A 15,177-nucleotide genomic window follows, 5' to 3' on the forward strand; every position below is an offset into this window, starting at 1 on the left:
ATACTCATTTAGAGGTTATAGGTGTCAACTGCACACGAGCATAGCTGAACTTACATTCTTCAACCCCACACTCTAAATTTAATTATGCCCGAGCTTGTTTTGACTATTCCCTCGGTATTAGACGGCCAAAGATCAGTGTTCTTCATAAGAACGTGTCCCAAAGAACTGCCTAAAAAGTTGAAAGCGATGCCTGGTAATGACGTGAGTGTATTGTGGGTGTATTCTACTTAGATATGGACTAATACGTATTTGCATCCTTAGACGTATGCACAATGACTGCCACTCATGTAAAACACATGAGAGAAAAAGTTATGAAAATGTCATTTATGCTGGTTTTAAAGAGAGTGGGACTTGTTTAGGTTCAAAATATAGCCATACTATATATCTATCTTGCCACCCTTAGGTTCTAGTCTGAAATCACGTTAAATGGCAATGTCTACAGCTTCGCCTTGCTTACCTACCCCAGCTTCATTTTGAAGGCTCCTGTATAAATATACCAATGAACGAACATATAGGTTGTCTTCATAGCAATCCTGATGAAATGAACAGGCGTATATTGTGCCTCGGTCCCATATGTTTGGAAACAAAATCGTCATTCAATTGAGGATGTAACAAAATTGTGCTTCTGTGGCTGCAATAATGACAGCAAACACAACAAGATGATGGATGGAGTGCTGAAACTTTTCAAACACTCACCCCCGGTCAAGAGATCTGGGTTAAATCCATCATTCTTTTGCTCACAATGCGACCAAAGTTTGGACCCAGCCATATGCAAATCAGTATTGACCCTGCTCTACATTGGAGCAGTCCAGCCCGGACTGTCAGACCAGGTCCTCCTTGGACCGGAAACAAGTATCCTGGGACCGGTTTCGGTGTATCAACCCTCATCAGCCAGGACAGCGTGATTCCAGTGGTGTAGAGAGCACGGGACCCACGTCTGGGCATACCCTTGGCCACTTAGGGCGAATATAGTAAACACAACAAGATGAGGGAGAGAGTGCTAAAACGTTACACTCACACACAGTCAAGTGATCTGGGTTAAAGCCATCATTCTTTTGCTCACAAAGCCACCCCAGTTTGCAATAATGACTTCTTCAGTGAGCAGCTCATGTTAAATATATGTATTTTTATATGATTTTTTTGATTTAGATTATTCATTGTATATTGCATTGTAATTGCATGTATATAGCGCTTATTACCCCATATGAGGCATTACAAATGTGAATGTAATTCATTCAGCAAAGTAATGAACATAATTACATTGAATTTTAACCGCGTTTTTATTTAATTACAAAAGTTCTGACTAGTAATGAATGTGATTTATGTTGACTTATAGATCTCTGATTGCATTGTGTATTTGCCTATCTAAATTATGGTATATTGTAACCAATTAAAAACAATATATTTAATAAGGATTTACTTCCACCCCTGCCCCCAATTCTATGGATAGTATTAAACAGTAAACAAACAAAGCACCATAGATCTCCAGCAAACACAAGCTTCGATTACCTGTTCTCTGCAGATGCCAGCTCCAGCAGAATAAATGGCAAGAATAGCCCAGGCAAAGTACTTTAATTGATGGAATCAATATTGCTAAGAAACTGTGGTTATCTTACAGCAATGGATAAATCTGGCAGAATATCAAAAATCTTCAATTCATTTTTCCTATTCATCCGTTTTGTCTTTTATTCCGTGGGTTTCAGAATTGTGCCTTTTACTTCCAGCTCTGACTTCACGGAAAATTCAAACATTATTCACCTGAGAAACATTTGACAGCAGCTAATTACTGTGTGTCACAGCTTTTAGGTAGCAAACACAACTGTCATTCCCACTGAATTCAACACTTCTGCAATTAAATCTAGCCTTGATGAATTAGTCACTTTATGTGGGAAAATACCAATTTTAGTCATTTTATTTTCTCCCTCTTTCCTTCAGAACTGTACGCTATACATGCTCTGATGCAAAAAAATGGTATGAACAAGCTTGTAACTGCAAGCTTTGAAAGTAAACTTTGCAAAAGAAAATCATCCATTTTAATCGCAAACTTGTGTGCTGTAAAAACAACATGCATTTTACCTGTCAGGCCAATACCTCTCTTTGCACATATTTTTGACAGCTTGACTCCTGCATTGTTGATCTATAATTTAAGCTCTGAAAAACAATAAATACATTGCAGAGAGTGGGGAAATAAAAGGGATGACATTAGGGGCACTCAGAAGTGAACAATGCTCGCTACTGCAGAAAGACGAGTGGGAGTAAAAAATATGTTTTACAAGTTTAAAGTAACAAATATGTTGGCGAAGTCGTAGGTGCAATGCGGCACGGATGATTTATTTCCATGGACTGGCGTATGTCTTCATCTATGACCGTTCATCAGCAATTAGAAATTGTCATAGGCAGTGCAAATTTGGAAGAAAAAAAAAATCCTAAAATAAAGCAAGAGAAGGAAGTTTTTCTTTGAAACCTACCTCCATATCGTCTGAATGCCAGATTTCCCAAATCTCAAGGCTCCCTGGTCTTGAAATTACCTATTACATCTTTCTTCCACCACTCTTCACATCCGGTTACGTTATCTCAATCTTTTTCATCCCTGCTTTCTCACTTTAAACCTGTCTCCCCACCTTCTCCTTCTTTCATCTTCTTCCCTTTTATCCTCTTGCTCTGGATCAAAGTTCAACGAAGAAAAATACGTTTTTTTAAGCAAAATACTGGAGTGCCAACCACCAACACAAATTAGCAACTGAAGTTAGCCATGTTAAGCACCCTTGATATCTTGCTGGGTTCTGGACTCTGGCAGAGCAATGAGCGTTCTTTATGATGTAGTCATTTCTGCACCAAACCATATGCTAACATAAATGAGCCCCATTTGTAAGGCTGAAGACTGCTATTTGTATTGATGAGTTATCTTGATACATTTTTGAAATGTAATACAATTTGTAAAATGTAATAACATTTATGGAAATGACCTGTCTACAGCTGGCTGAAAGCATGGTCTAGAGCTATTGAGCAGTCCAGACCTGCAAACCATTTCGTGAAGACAGACACAGGAACCCATTTAAAATTGTGGATCTTCACCCGACATATCCTCGCAATGACCATAGGGCATGACTCTCCAATCAATATTGGAAGTATCCACTGGAACTCTGCAGCAGAACACCCACAACCTGCTAACGACATACAGGACTCTAACCATAGCCCTCAGTCCCACACTTAACCGTTATAGTAAACAATTCCTAGCATATCTCCTACCTTTAACCACATGATGGAGGGCATTTAATCTATTCTTTAGGGAGGTCCTCTGAGAATCAATTTGATATATTCTATGACATCATATGCCAGTTCATTACCTTATTCCTCATCATCATGGAGGGTTTGGCAAGGAAGAAGACCTTTACATTTAGGGTGGACTCCCGTTCTGTTAAACCTTGAGTGAGGCCCTTATATTTTCTTATAGTCTTTATGTCAAATAAATGTCAATAATTCATATATTAGAACAGAAATATTCACCCGCATCCAGCCGCCGCAGTGTGTGTCCAGTGGTGGGGGGGCACTACAATCACCAGTAGTCCCTCCGGCAGGAGCCGCCCAGAAGCCTGCAGCCAATCCAGCGCCTGAATGCGCTTGAAATATCAGCACGGGCCAAGGGTGGGCTCGTCTGCACCCGTCAGCGCCAGGAAGAGGCGGGGCGGGGACACGTCCCCTGGTCCTTAGACTCTGGATACAATTAATTTGCTTGTTCTTCACATCAGCCTGCTCCTGTCCAAGTAAGCACGTTTCCTATAGTTAAGTCACTCGCCACGGAATGGCGGCAAACTCGAAATCATCAGGGGTAAGGTGGCCACTCCAAAATCTATGTCCAACTCCACACTTGACTGTTTCCTGTCGCGAGCTGCAAAGGTAATTGATAAGGAGATTGAGGTTGCCGAGCGGTGGCTATCAGTGGGAAGTGGCCTGGGTGGCTTTACCATTTCCACATCAGCTGCTGCAGATTCCTAGGTTGTGCAAATTCCTGTTACGGACATTGCCCAAAACAATCTTGTACTCTTGAGAGTCCAGTGGCTCCATCTCCCGCTGAAATATCTTATGTAACACCTTTAATTTCACCAGCGGGAGACATGGTTGGGAAAATTTATTTAGTGTATTGTGTATAGCGCACAGCTACCCCAACGGGGTGTCCCGGCGCTCCTGTGTGATTGTGTGCTGGATCTGACTGAGGTAGAACTAGCAGAATAGAAATTATTTCAGGGCTTTTCGAAATGGTAGCTCTTCCTGGATCATTCGGATGGAATGTAGGAAGTTTGTTCCAATGGGAGGCAGCACATACTTGGAACGTTTTACCTCCGGAGCGTACTTTTTTTAATCTGGGGGTGATGAGAAGATTTTTTGAGCTGGAACGAAGGAGTCTGGCATTACTAAAGGGACGAAGGCAAGAGGAAAGGTATGCAGAGCTCTTTCCCTTAACTGCCCGGTGAGCCAGAATTAGGGCCTTGAATTCTGCTATTTTTTGGATTGGAAGCCAATGGAGTCTTCGCCGGTATGGTGAAATGTGCTCGCGAAGGGAGATGCCACAGACCAGCCGGACTGCAGCACTCTGGACCGTCTGGAGTCGATGACAGAGGCCAGAGGCAAGACCAATATAAAGACCGTTGGCGTAGTCTAGGTGGCCTGGACAATTGTTCTCCTGGTGTTACTAGGTAGGAAATTGATGAACTTTTTAACCATCCTGATTTTGGAGAAACACGCAGCGGACACCGTCTGGATTTGTTTATGAAATGAGAGGCAAGGGTCCCATCTTACCCCTAGGTTTTTTACTGATTCCTTGGGTAAGGGGGGCATGCTTAGTTCATGGGGCCACCAGAGATTAGAGTCTAGTGGAGAGGGTTGATGGAAGAAGAGAACCTCGGTTTTTCCGGCATTAAGCCGGAGAAAATAGTCGTCCATCCATCGGGCGATGTTACGGAGGCAGTATTTTAAAGGATCAAAAGTGGACTGAGTAGGATTGTTATAAGAAAACAGAAGCTGAATATCGTCAGCATATGAGGTAGCCTTTATACCTGATTGGGCAATAATCTCGGCCAGAGGGGAAAAGTAAACATTGAATAGAAGGGGGCTTAGTGAGAAACCCTGCGGGACTCCCCACTTAAGCGGACGGCTGTCCGAAGTGAAGGGGGGGGGTAAATACCGCCTGAGTCCGATTCTTTAAAAAGGAGGCAAGCCATTCCAGTGCCTTCCCTTGAATGCCTTTAGATCGAAGACGGTCAAGAATGACAGGGTGGGAGACGGTGTCGAATGCTGCCGACAAGTCGAGCAGCACCAACACCGCTCTAGACCCCTCATCCAGCTTCCATCTCACAGAGTCGGCCATTTCTATTAGAGCCGACTCGGTACTGTGGCCAGTTCTAAACCCATGTTGAGAGTCATGAAAGGCGCCATGGGTTTCTAGAAAGTCCGCTAGTTGCTGGTGAACTAGCTTTTCAAGCACTTTTGCGGGGGCGGGTAATAGCGAGATAGGCCTATAGTTAGCTGGTTCATTAGGGTCAGCATTGGGTTTTTTTAAGAATAGGGACCAATCTGGCATGCTTCCAGGAATCGGGGAAAATGCCTGTCCGAAGGGAGTCGTTCCATATCTCGTTCAAGATGGGGTTGAGAAGAGGGGCCAGGGATTTATAATGTTTGGCCGGCCAAGGATCAATGGGTGACCCTGATCTGCATTTTAATAATTCTGCCAGAGAACGTTGTGGGGTAATTTCTTCAAAGTTTGTGAAGACAGGGGCAGATTCTGAGTTGGCTAAACAATTATCAGTGGGGCCTGGAACGTTATAACATGGAAAGGAGTCATATATAACAGCAATTTTTTCCTCAAAGTAGTCCGAAAGGCGGTTGCAGAGGATTTAGGACATTGGGGATTGTCGTTTAAGGGCCATGGGATCGGTGAAAGATCTGACGGTGTTAAAAATTTCCCTTGAGGAGCCTTGTGCCCGGTTAATTTTTTCCTCCAGGTAGATTCTCTTGTGATCGATTATCCTCTTCCTATAGTCTTTAAGGGCTGCCTTGTATTTGAGTTTGCTGTCATGGGAATATGATTGTCTCCAGCATCTCTCCAAGAGTTTACATCCTGATTTGCATTTACGCAGTTCATCAGAGTACCAGGGTGCGGTGGGGGCAGCTCGAAAGGTTTTAATGGGCCTAACAGGAGCAATAATATCCATGGCAGAAGAGATTCTGTTATTAAAGTCAGTTAGCCTAGAATCCAGGTCAGTGACTCCGATGGAGGCGGCCGGAGTAAAATGAGCTGCTAAACTATCTGGGGTAATCTTACTCCAATTGCGGCCTACTGTTTTGGCCGGGAGTCTGGGCCTGTCTTGGTGGTGGAAAAGGTATGAAAAAGGGATTAAGGAATGATCTGACCAGATCACTGGGAGAGGTTCACTTGTGCAGATGTCAGCCAAGTTAGAGCAGATCAGGTCAAGGGTATGTCCGGCCTTATGGGTCGGGTTGGAGACCAGTTGATTTAGTCCACCATCAGATAGGGTGGACAGTAAGTTAGAATTAGTGGGGTCCTCAGCATTTTCCACATGGAGGTTAAAATCCCCTAGCAGAGTGAAGTTGGCATAGCGGGAGCTCGCCTGAAGGACATAGTCTAAAAGAGCAGGGAGATGAGAAAGCTTGGATTTGGGAGGGCGATAGACCAGTAGGCCTGAGCATGTTATGTTGGCGGCAAATTTAATGCAGAATGGTAGTGCCTCAATGGAATCTATTTGAGTATAGGTAAAGGAGGAGATAGACCATTGTGATCGATAGATTATGGCGACACCTCCACCTGGATTAGGACTCAGTCTGTTGGCGCACAGGATGTTATAATCCGGGGGAACGGCCAAGCATAAGGCGGGTTTGGGAAAAGGAAGAAAAAAACAAAACATATTGAGCCCTTAAGGTGCACAGGGACCAGATCAAATAAAAAACTCCAGGACACAAGCCCGGTACCTTCGGTTGAACTTTTACAAGGTTCTGCCATTGTGAATGATTCTAATACACTATTATCAACTCAGGAAGAGTTCATCCCCCAACACTTGACTGTGGCGTTTATGTCCCTGTAGGAGGAGACTATTGTTAAACACTTTCTCCCAATTCTAGCTAGACTTGACAAATTGGAGTCTACTTGTGGTTACAATGCATTCGTTGGTCAGGGGTTTAACATCTGGTCCCGGGGGCACAACCAAATTGTTGGACAGGGACCAAGATCAAAGGGGAAACCCCAATCAACAGGAGGGGTTATCTGCCACATTTAATAACCAAGTTTCTTGTACCTCGCATGATGGGTTCTCCAGAAATCTTCCTAGTATAGCAGCGCAGAGGCATCAGGGGCCTACCCGTACAAGCCAACAAGTAGATCCATGTAAACCTCTATGCAAGCCTCTGAGGATAAAGAGGTTTGGCCTCCCTCCTCCAGTCCCTATTGGGAATAATGTAAGTTTAAATGAGCAAACATCTTCATCATTGCACAATAAAAATGGCCCAGTAACTACAGACGACAAGGCAACCCTATATCTTCCATCTGAGTTTTGACCTTATGTAGCTATTCTTACTAATGTTCCTACTTTGTTGGGGAATCAAACTGAGTCCCAGTCCCAGCTAAAGAATAAAACATGCCACTGGCTTTCACAGAATACAAATTTCTTAAATACAGACTACCAGGATATTTTACTTGTAAGACGAGTCAGTTGGGTTGGACCACTATGTAAGTCCCTACCTGGTGACTGTATTGTGATAAATTGTAGATCCCCAAATATCGCTAATAGGTTGCTTGGTTGGGGGCCTCATTTAAAAAACCAAAGGCTGGGCAAAGTGATTGCTATCTTACCATTAGGTTTTTTCTACGGGAAACAACCTGTACAACGCAACTTTTACAACGCAATACCATTACAACAAAACTTTTACAACGTAAGATCCATTACAATGCATGCCATTACAACGCAACCATTACAACACATGACACTACAACGCATACCATTACAACACATGTCATTACAACGCATACCATTACAACGCATACCATCACAATGCATAGTACCCTTACACTATCCAAAACTTACCCTACTGTTGCACCCCCTGGAGTTAGAATAGTAATTTTTACCCCTACACTATCCAACACTTACCCTACTGTTGCACCCCCCTGGAGTTAGAATAGTAATTTTTACCCCTACACTATCCAATACTTACCATACATGCAATGTAATGGTATGCGTTGTAATGGTATGTGTTGTAAAGGTAGTATGCGTTGTAATGGAATGCATTGTAAAGGTGAATTTTAAAAATTTGTTGTAATGGAATGTGTTGTAATGGATGTTGCATTGTAAAAAATGCGTTGTAAAGGTACGCGTTGTAAAAGTATGCATTGTAACGTCATACATGCTTTTCTACAGGCATCTTGATAATAGAGGGAGGGAAAATGGGATCATTAATTCTGCTAACATAATGACCCTGAGTGGTGCAAGCTATTGGATGACTTTGACTTGTGTCTGCTGCAGGAAACCTGGGCTGTAAAACATGTCACTACTTACAGTATCAAAGCCAAACAGGTTTCAACTGGCCGTCCAGAGAGTGGTCTCATAATTTGGATAAAAAATTCATTAGTCTGTAAAGTTACGGTCTTACACCTTGGCATAGACTAAATACTTGTGCTGGAACTATCTCCTGGTATGGGGAATATGCAAGTCAAACTATTTAACATCTATAACAGGTTTAGTAGTCCCCACAGACCATCATGGACAATAACTGCACTGTCTAATTACTTGGAATCAGCCCTGGGGAACCACCGACTGATAATCGCTGGTGATTTTAATACAACGTTTGAACCGGTTGATTATATACAGGACCTAAAGCTAGGGGGATCAATAGACTTCAGATGCCATCTATTAAGAAATGCTCAAGGGTGGGGCAACAGATCTTATCTTTCACTATCAAATTTGGGGTTAGAGCTTGTAACGGACGGACAGTCTCTGATAAAGGTGCTCGTCATACATTCAAGAAGGGGGCATCTAAGATACGGATCGACTATATCCTTGTTGACCTTGATCTTTGGTCTAGTGTTCAAGACATGGTAATATTAGTACCAGAAGATAGCGATCATAATGCCCTGGCTCTCACGCTGACTGGCCTATCTATTTTGCACAGGCACCCCAGGTACGAGAGCATTCCGGTTATCATGAGTACCAACAATAAAAGAGTCAAATGGCCTATGATTTTAGCTGATCCATCTGCACTCCCCAAAATATATACTTAGGTGGGGGCAGACTCTTATAGATCTGAGTACTCCCAATGTTGAGCCCCATGATATCATGACCATGTTCTTGAAACTGACAACAAACATAAGACCTCTTTTTCACAAACAATGTATTAGATCATAGCGGAAAACAGCTCCCTGGAATAATTATGCCTGTAAAAATGCTAGCAATGATCTGTTTGATGCTGTGAAATCAAAATCTCCTATAGATGTAAAAAATAGCAGGAAGCTATATAAGATGGCACAAAATAAGGCAAAAATAGACTGTTAGTCTGATAAATGGAGCATGCTTTTAGAAGCTTCAAAACAAAAAAATAGTCAACTTTTTTGGCATCTTATGTCTAAGGGATCCCCAGATGAGGAATTAGAATTAGACTTCCACATACAGCCTCATGTGTGGGAGGAATACTTTGGCCAACTATTTGCACATTGTGGGCTCCACCTCGACCCAGGCTCATATATCAATCCTTTTGATCTAGTAGTTTCTGATGAGGATGACATCACAACAGAGGAAACTATTCTTGCCATAATTTCACTGCAGAGTGGGAAGGCCCCGGGACTAGACAAGCTCCTGGGCGATATGTACAAAGCCGAACCCAGTATATGGGGACCATTGCTACAAAGAATATTTAACACCATTTCGTCAGGGGGAGTAATGGCAAGGTGCAGAAAGTATCCCCATCCACAAGAAGGGTGATAAAGGGACACCTGGAAACTACAGGCCGATAAGCCTGATAGACGTCTCCCCAAAAATCTTTTGTAAAATCATCTTGGCCAGAATCCAACACTGGATTGAGGCAAATAATGTATTGTCAAATTTGCAGGCAGGTTTTAGGGCCTCCACGAGTACTACCAACCAGGTCTTCAGATTCCTCATGTTAATATGGAAAGAAGTTACCATCAGAGGAGGCCATGTGTATGTAGTATTTGTGGACTTAAAAACGGCCTTCGATTTTATAGATCGGTCTCAACTCTGGTTAACACTGAGTGAACTAGGACTACCATCCTATCTACTCAGGATTTTGATTCGGTTACATCATGAGACCTATGCTAAGGTTAGATGGAATCCCGATGGTAGCCTGACTCAGGATATACTGGCTCAGAAAGGTGTTTGCCAAGGCTGTGTTCTTCTACATTATTTACACTTCATATTAATGGTCTAATAGGAGAACTCTATAACTGTGGTGGTGATCCCCGAAAACTGGCAGGCAGTGTAGTGCTCTGTCTGCTTTTCACAGACGATACACTGCTGAAAACCTAGAACACCTTGTGGCGTCCAGAATCTTTTGAATACATTTGCTAAAGTTTGCAAAGTCAAGGGCTTAGAAATAAATTGCCCCAAAACCAAATACATGATTTTTAATCCATGTAAATCGAATATAGGTAAACTTGTGTAGGGGTTGCAAGTTCTGGAACAAGTTAAGTCCTATGATTATTTGGGTGTCCACATTAGCGACAGGCTGGTCTGGACTCCACAGTTGGAGAAGAGTAAACTGACCCTCCAACATGTTGATTGTGCCATAGTACGTAGGGCCAGGGCGTCCCCTTACAGGCCAATATTGCCTATGTTAGAACTCCACTAGGAGAAAGGCCGTGGAGCAGCCATGTATGGGGCAGAGCTCTGAGCGTTGGAAAATTTGAGGGATCTCACCCTCGCCAAAAACAAATTCCTTAGAGCTATTATGACTTTGCTCGTGAATACTCCCCTCCTTCCGCTAAGAAGTGACCTAGGCTTAAAATCCATACATCATTTTGCCATCCTCAGGGCACTTTGTTCTGGGTAAGGGTATGGACAAGCAACACACAGGTCCCATTGACAGAGGCCCTAGGCGAGCTGATTGCCCTGCATAAGCAAACAGGCGGCGTTAAGTGGTTCAGCAAGATCAAGGCTTGGTTCCTAAAAATAGGGCTGGGACAGCTATGGGAGAAACCAGAGTCCATTACTAAATGTATGGTTCCCCCTTGTTAAATAGAGGTTTTGGGACTTAATGGACACGGAGAGTGTAAACTGTATTGCACATGGCACTTTAACCGAGAGGTTTTTGCCCTTTAAAGGAGGTTTTGGCTTTGAGATGTTTTAGATGACATTGAACCACCCCAGGCTCGAGCGTTGTATATACAATTTAGAATGACAATGACTCTGAATGCCAAAAGAAGTTCTTGGGGGAATGTGCCCGTCAATCCATTGTGTCCTTTTTGTCATATTTCTCCCGAGGCTTTTGAGCACTTTTCTATTCTGCTACCCTTCTTATGCTGCCCTCAAAAAAATTTGGATAGCGCTTGTTTGTCGTATTTTATCTTTTAATCATCCTATGGAAGCTTTACGCCTATTCAGGACAGATACCACGAGCTGGTTAGTGTTCGCAATCTCAAGGTTTTTGTTATATGCCTGGTGGAGGAGGTCTAAACAGGGCTAAATGTCTTCTGAAAAGTAGATTTTTTTTTCTTCCCTGAGCATAATACTGACATAGGGCACGATGTTATACATTCTTGTTCTTAAAATGAAAGATTTATCAGTTTGTCGTATTCCATTGTTTATAACATGTATTTTAATGTGTTTTAATGTATTTTTAATTGCTTTATTTTAATGTACTGCTTTTGTATGATGTGAATGATGATATTTTTGATTGAATAAAAGACTACTACTTCACCTGCATTTCTACAAAAAAAATGCTTGAGCCATCAAATAGAGAAATTTAGTGCGCTATTGATGAATGTAGGATAAGTATGTGAAACGAAAAGCCAGCTTGTTCAGGAAGAAAAGAAGAGACAATTGCAAAACCATGAAATGGTGACTATCCCCTGGACCTGGAGGTCTTATATCATGCATTTCGTAGACAGACCAACAATAAAATAGAACGTTTATGTAGCTCTTTATTGCAAAGATCATGTTTTAAAGAGAGGGTGTGGCCTGGATGCTGCACAAAATGGCCACGGCTCTGTAGAGCTCCGTGAAGCTCTGGCACAAGCGTCTCCAACGGTCCTTTTTCGGAAGCATGCATATCGGAGGTCTGTCGCAACGAAACTATGCCATTATTTTCTTCCTACATGTGGACTGACATGCCTTTCTCACCTTAACAAGACGCGGTCTGGGAAACCTCAGCGCATCTGAGGTAATCTTTTCTTCGACCAACACCATTCTATGCATTCCTGCATCTGGCACGCAATACTTTCGGTGGAATTTGCCTGCTGTCTTTAATCGACAGTACTTTCCACTAGGCTCCCACACACTTATATGGAGGACACCATGGGGGCTACTACATCTACATGAGGTTTATTTTGCTTTCCACATGGCGAGTAGCTTCCCTAATGGCAGATGGCATTAACATTTAGAACTATCTGTCTGGCGCTTTATTACTCAAGGCCAACATAGCAGCATACTCTGAGCACCCTTTTATCTTTTATCCTATACTGCCCACTCATTAGTAACATTGAACTTGTGGATTCATATTGGAAATTTATGAGGCACAGCTTCTCCGGTGGCTTTTCCCTATGACTTTCATTACATTGTACATCGTTCCCTCCCAAGTCGCTATTGATTTTGTGTGTTTTATACACCTGGAATTAAATACCTGTATGAGGAAGCCTCGAAAATAGGAAAATTGCAGTAATTCACTTAGCCTTTCCTTTCCTGACTCTTCTCTCCATATTCAGCGCACTCAACCAACTAAATTCAACTCTCTGGTCAACACGGAGAAAGCCTCTGATTTCTTACGAACCTCACTACTACATCTCAACAAACGTACACTATTCCTAAGAAATCTAACACCACAGCTTCAGTTAAGCAACTAAAAAAGGATCTTGACTCGCCTCCTAAAATTCCCTCTCCTTTATTCTTGGATGGTGTTATGGAGGAACTATGAACCTTAAAAACATTCACTCCAATGTATCAAAGAAAAATGAACTGGCTTGATCAGCGAATTTCAACTTTGTAGCAAAGAGTGAGCAACCTCGAGGCTCTGTCTCGTACTACCTCCCAGATGACTAAAGACATTGTTCAACTCAAACATCTCACAGAGAATTTGAAGAATATGAATCAGAGGAACAATCTTCGCCTTTTTGGTATTCTCAAGGGCTTCTAAGATACTAATATGATTACATTTTTGCAGCTCGCAATTCCCTCTATTTGAAAAAATACAGTCCTCCTCTCCTCTGTCTATCCAACAGGCCCACCATCACGGCAATCGTCCGTCTCCAGGCAACAGCACACGCTCTAGAGGAATCATCATCCTGTTTTTTGCAATTTACAGGGTTAATGCACTTGCTCTCTGTTGCTAAAAGAGCCAGATCTATACAATGGTCTGGTCACAGGTTATTCTTCACACAGAATGTATCCCCTGCAACTGCAGCCCGCCGAAAACAATTTCTTGATTTTCGTCATTAACTGAGAACCATGAATATCTGCTATGGACTACTACACCCATGTCTATTCAAAATCACTTTTAAGGACATGTCCTAGTCCTTTGAGGAACACACAGACTTGCAATCCTTCATCAACCATCATAAATCAGACCCCATGGATCTAGGGGAATCATCTTTGACATGACTTATCTCAAGTTTCAAATTTCAGATGTTAATTGTCTTTGTTCGTAGATAAGTTTTATGGCAAAAAAAATGTTTTCCTTTAATTGTTATATTAGCTTATGAATATTCTTAGCATACTTCATAATGTTTATAGCTGCATATTCCATTTAATGCAATTTATTAATTATTTTCAATAAGTGCCCTTTCCCTTGTTCCAGTAGGAACCCACCGTAGATCCTTTGTGTTGTCTTCTCCCTCTTGTTTGCTCACATCATCCTATATGTTCTCCTTCATGTATCGAATGGTAAGTGTGATACTTTTCTTTTAGCCATTTTACTTTCAGTAAAGTTTTGCGATTGCTGTCATCTAGAATTTCTTCATATACATTTATTTACTTGTTTCTTTTGTCTTGTTCCCATATGACTTCTTCCTCCTCTTATTGTTCATGCGTCGCTGGTGCTGTCCCTATCTTCGCAGGTGTTCCTCTCTTCCTTTCCCTTTGGGAAATTATCTGCGTCTCTCTTTTCTTCTTCTTCAGCATCTGTGGACCTTGGTTCTTGAGATACCATAATTATGTATATCCTATTTTCTAAAGGCTGTTTGGTTTTAATATTCCTTTTATTTTCTGCTACTTCTTTCTTCCTCCTTTTCTATTTCTTTTATCCTGAAAGTTATGTTCTGAATTGTATCTTTACATAATCAACAATTGTATATTTTTTGTATGCAATGCAACTTAGAACAGTTACTTGGAATGCTAAGGGCTTAGAAACCCTGTTAAACCTCAGAGTGTCTTATCTTATCTTGCTTGTTTGAAATGTCACATTGCATTGTTACAGGAAACCCATCTCAGTGGCATAAAGGAGGCTACACTTAAGAAGCAGTAGGTCGGTGACATTTTTGTATCCCCTTTCCAAAACAACAAAAATTGAATCATAATTCTACACCACAAATCTCTATATTCCACCATACGCTCTCAGCACCATGACCTAGAAGGACAATGGTTATTAATTACACTTAGAATTGGGTTCATTAAACTCACAGTACTCAAGCTATATTGCCCTACTCACCCAGATTCTGATTTCTGGAAGAACCTATTTCATATTCTTGGGGACCACGCTTCTAATAACCTATTAGGTGGAGGAGACTTTAATCAAGTGTATGATCCATTCTGAGATAGATCCTCTAATTCACACTTGATTCCCCATGCCTCACACAAAAGCTTCAAAACTCTAATTTCCCATTACTCACTTTGGGCCATATGTAGGTGGCCAAATACCGGTCGGTAACGGCCGATTTCGGCCGTTACCGACCGGTATTTTGATTTTCTGATGTAGGTGGCCAAAATATTACCGATTCTGTATATTTACCGA

This window comes from Lissotriton helveticus, chromosome 10, assembly GCF_964261635.1.
Source record: "Lissotriton helveticus chromosome 10, aLisHel1.1, whole genome shotgun sequence".
Taxonomy (NCBI): Eukaryota; Metazoa; Chordata; class Amphibia; order Caudata; family Salamandridae; genus Lissotriton; species Lissotriton helveticus.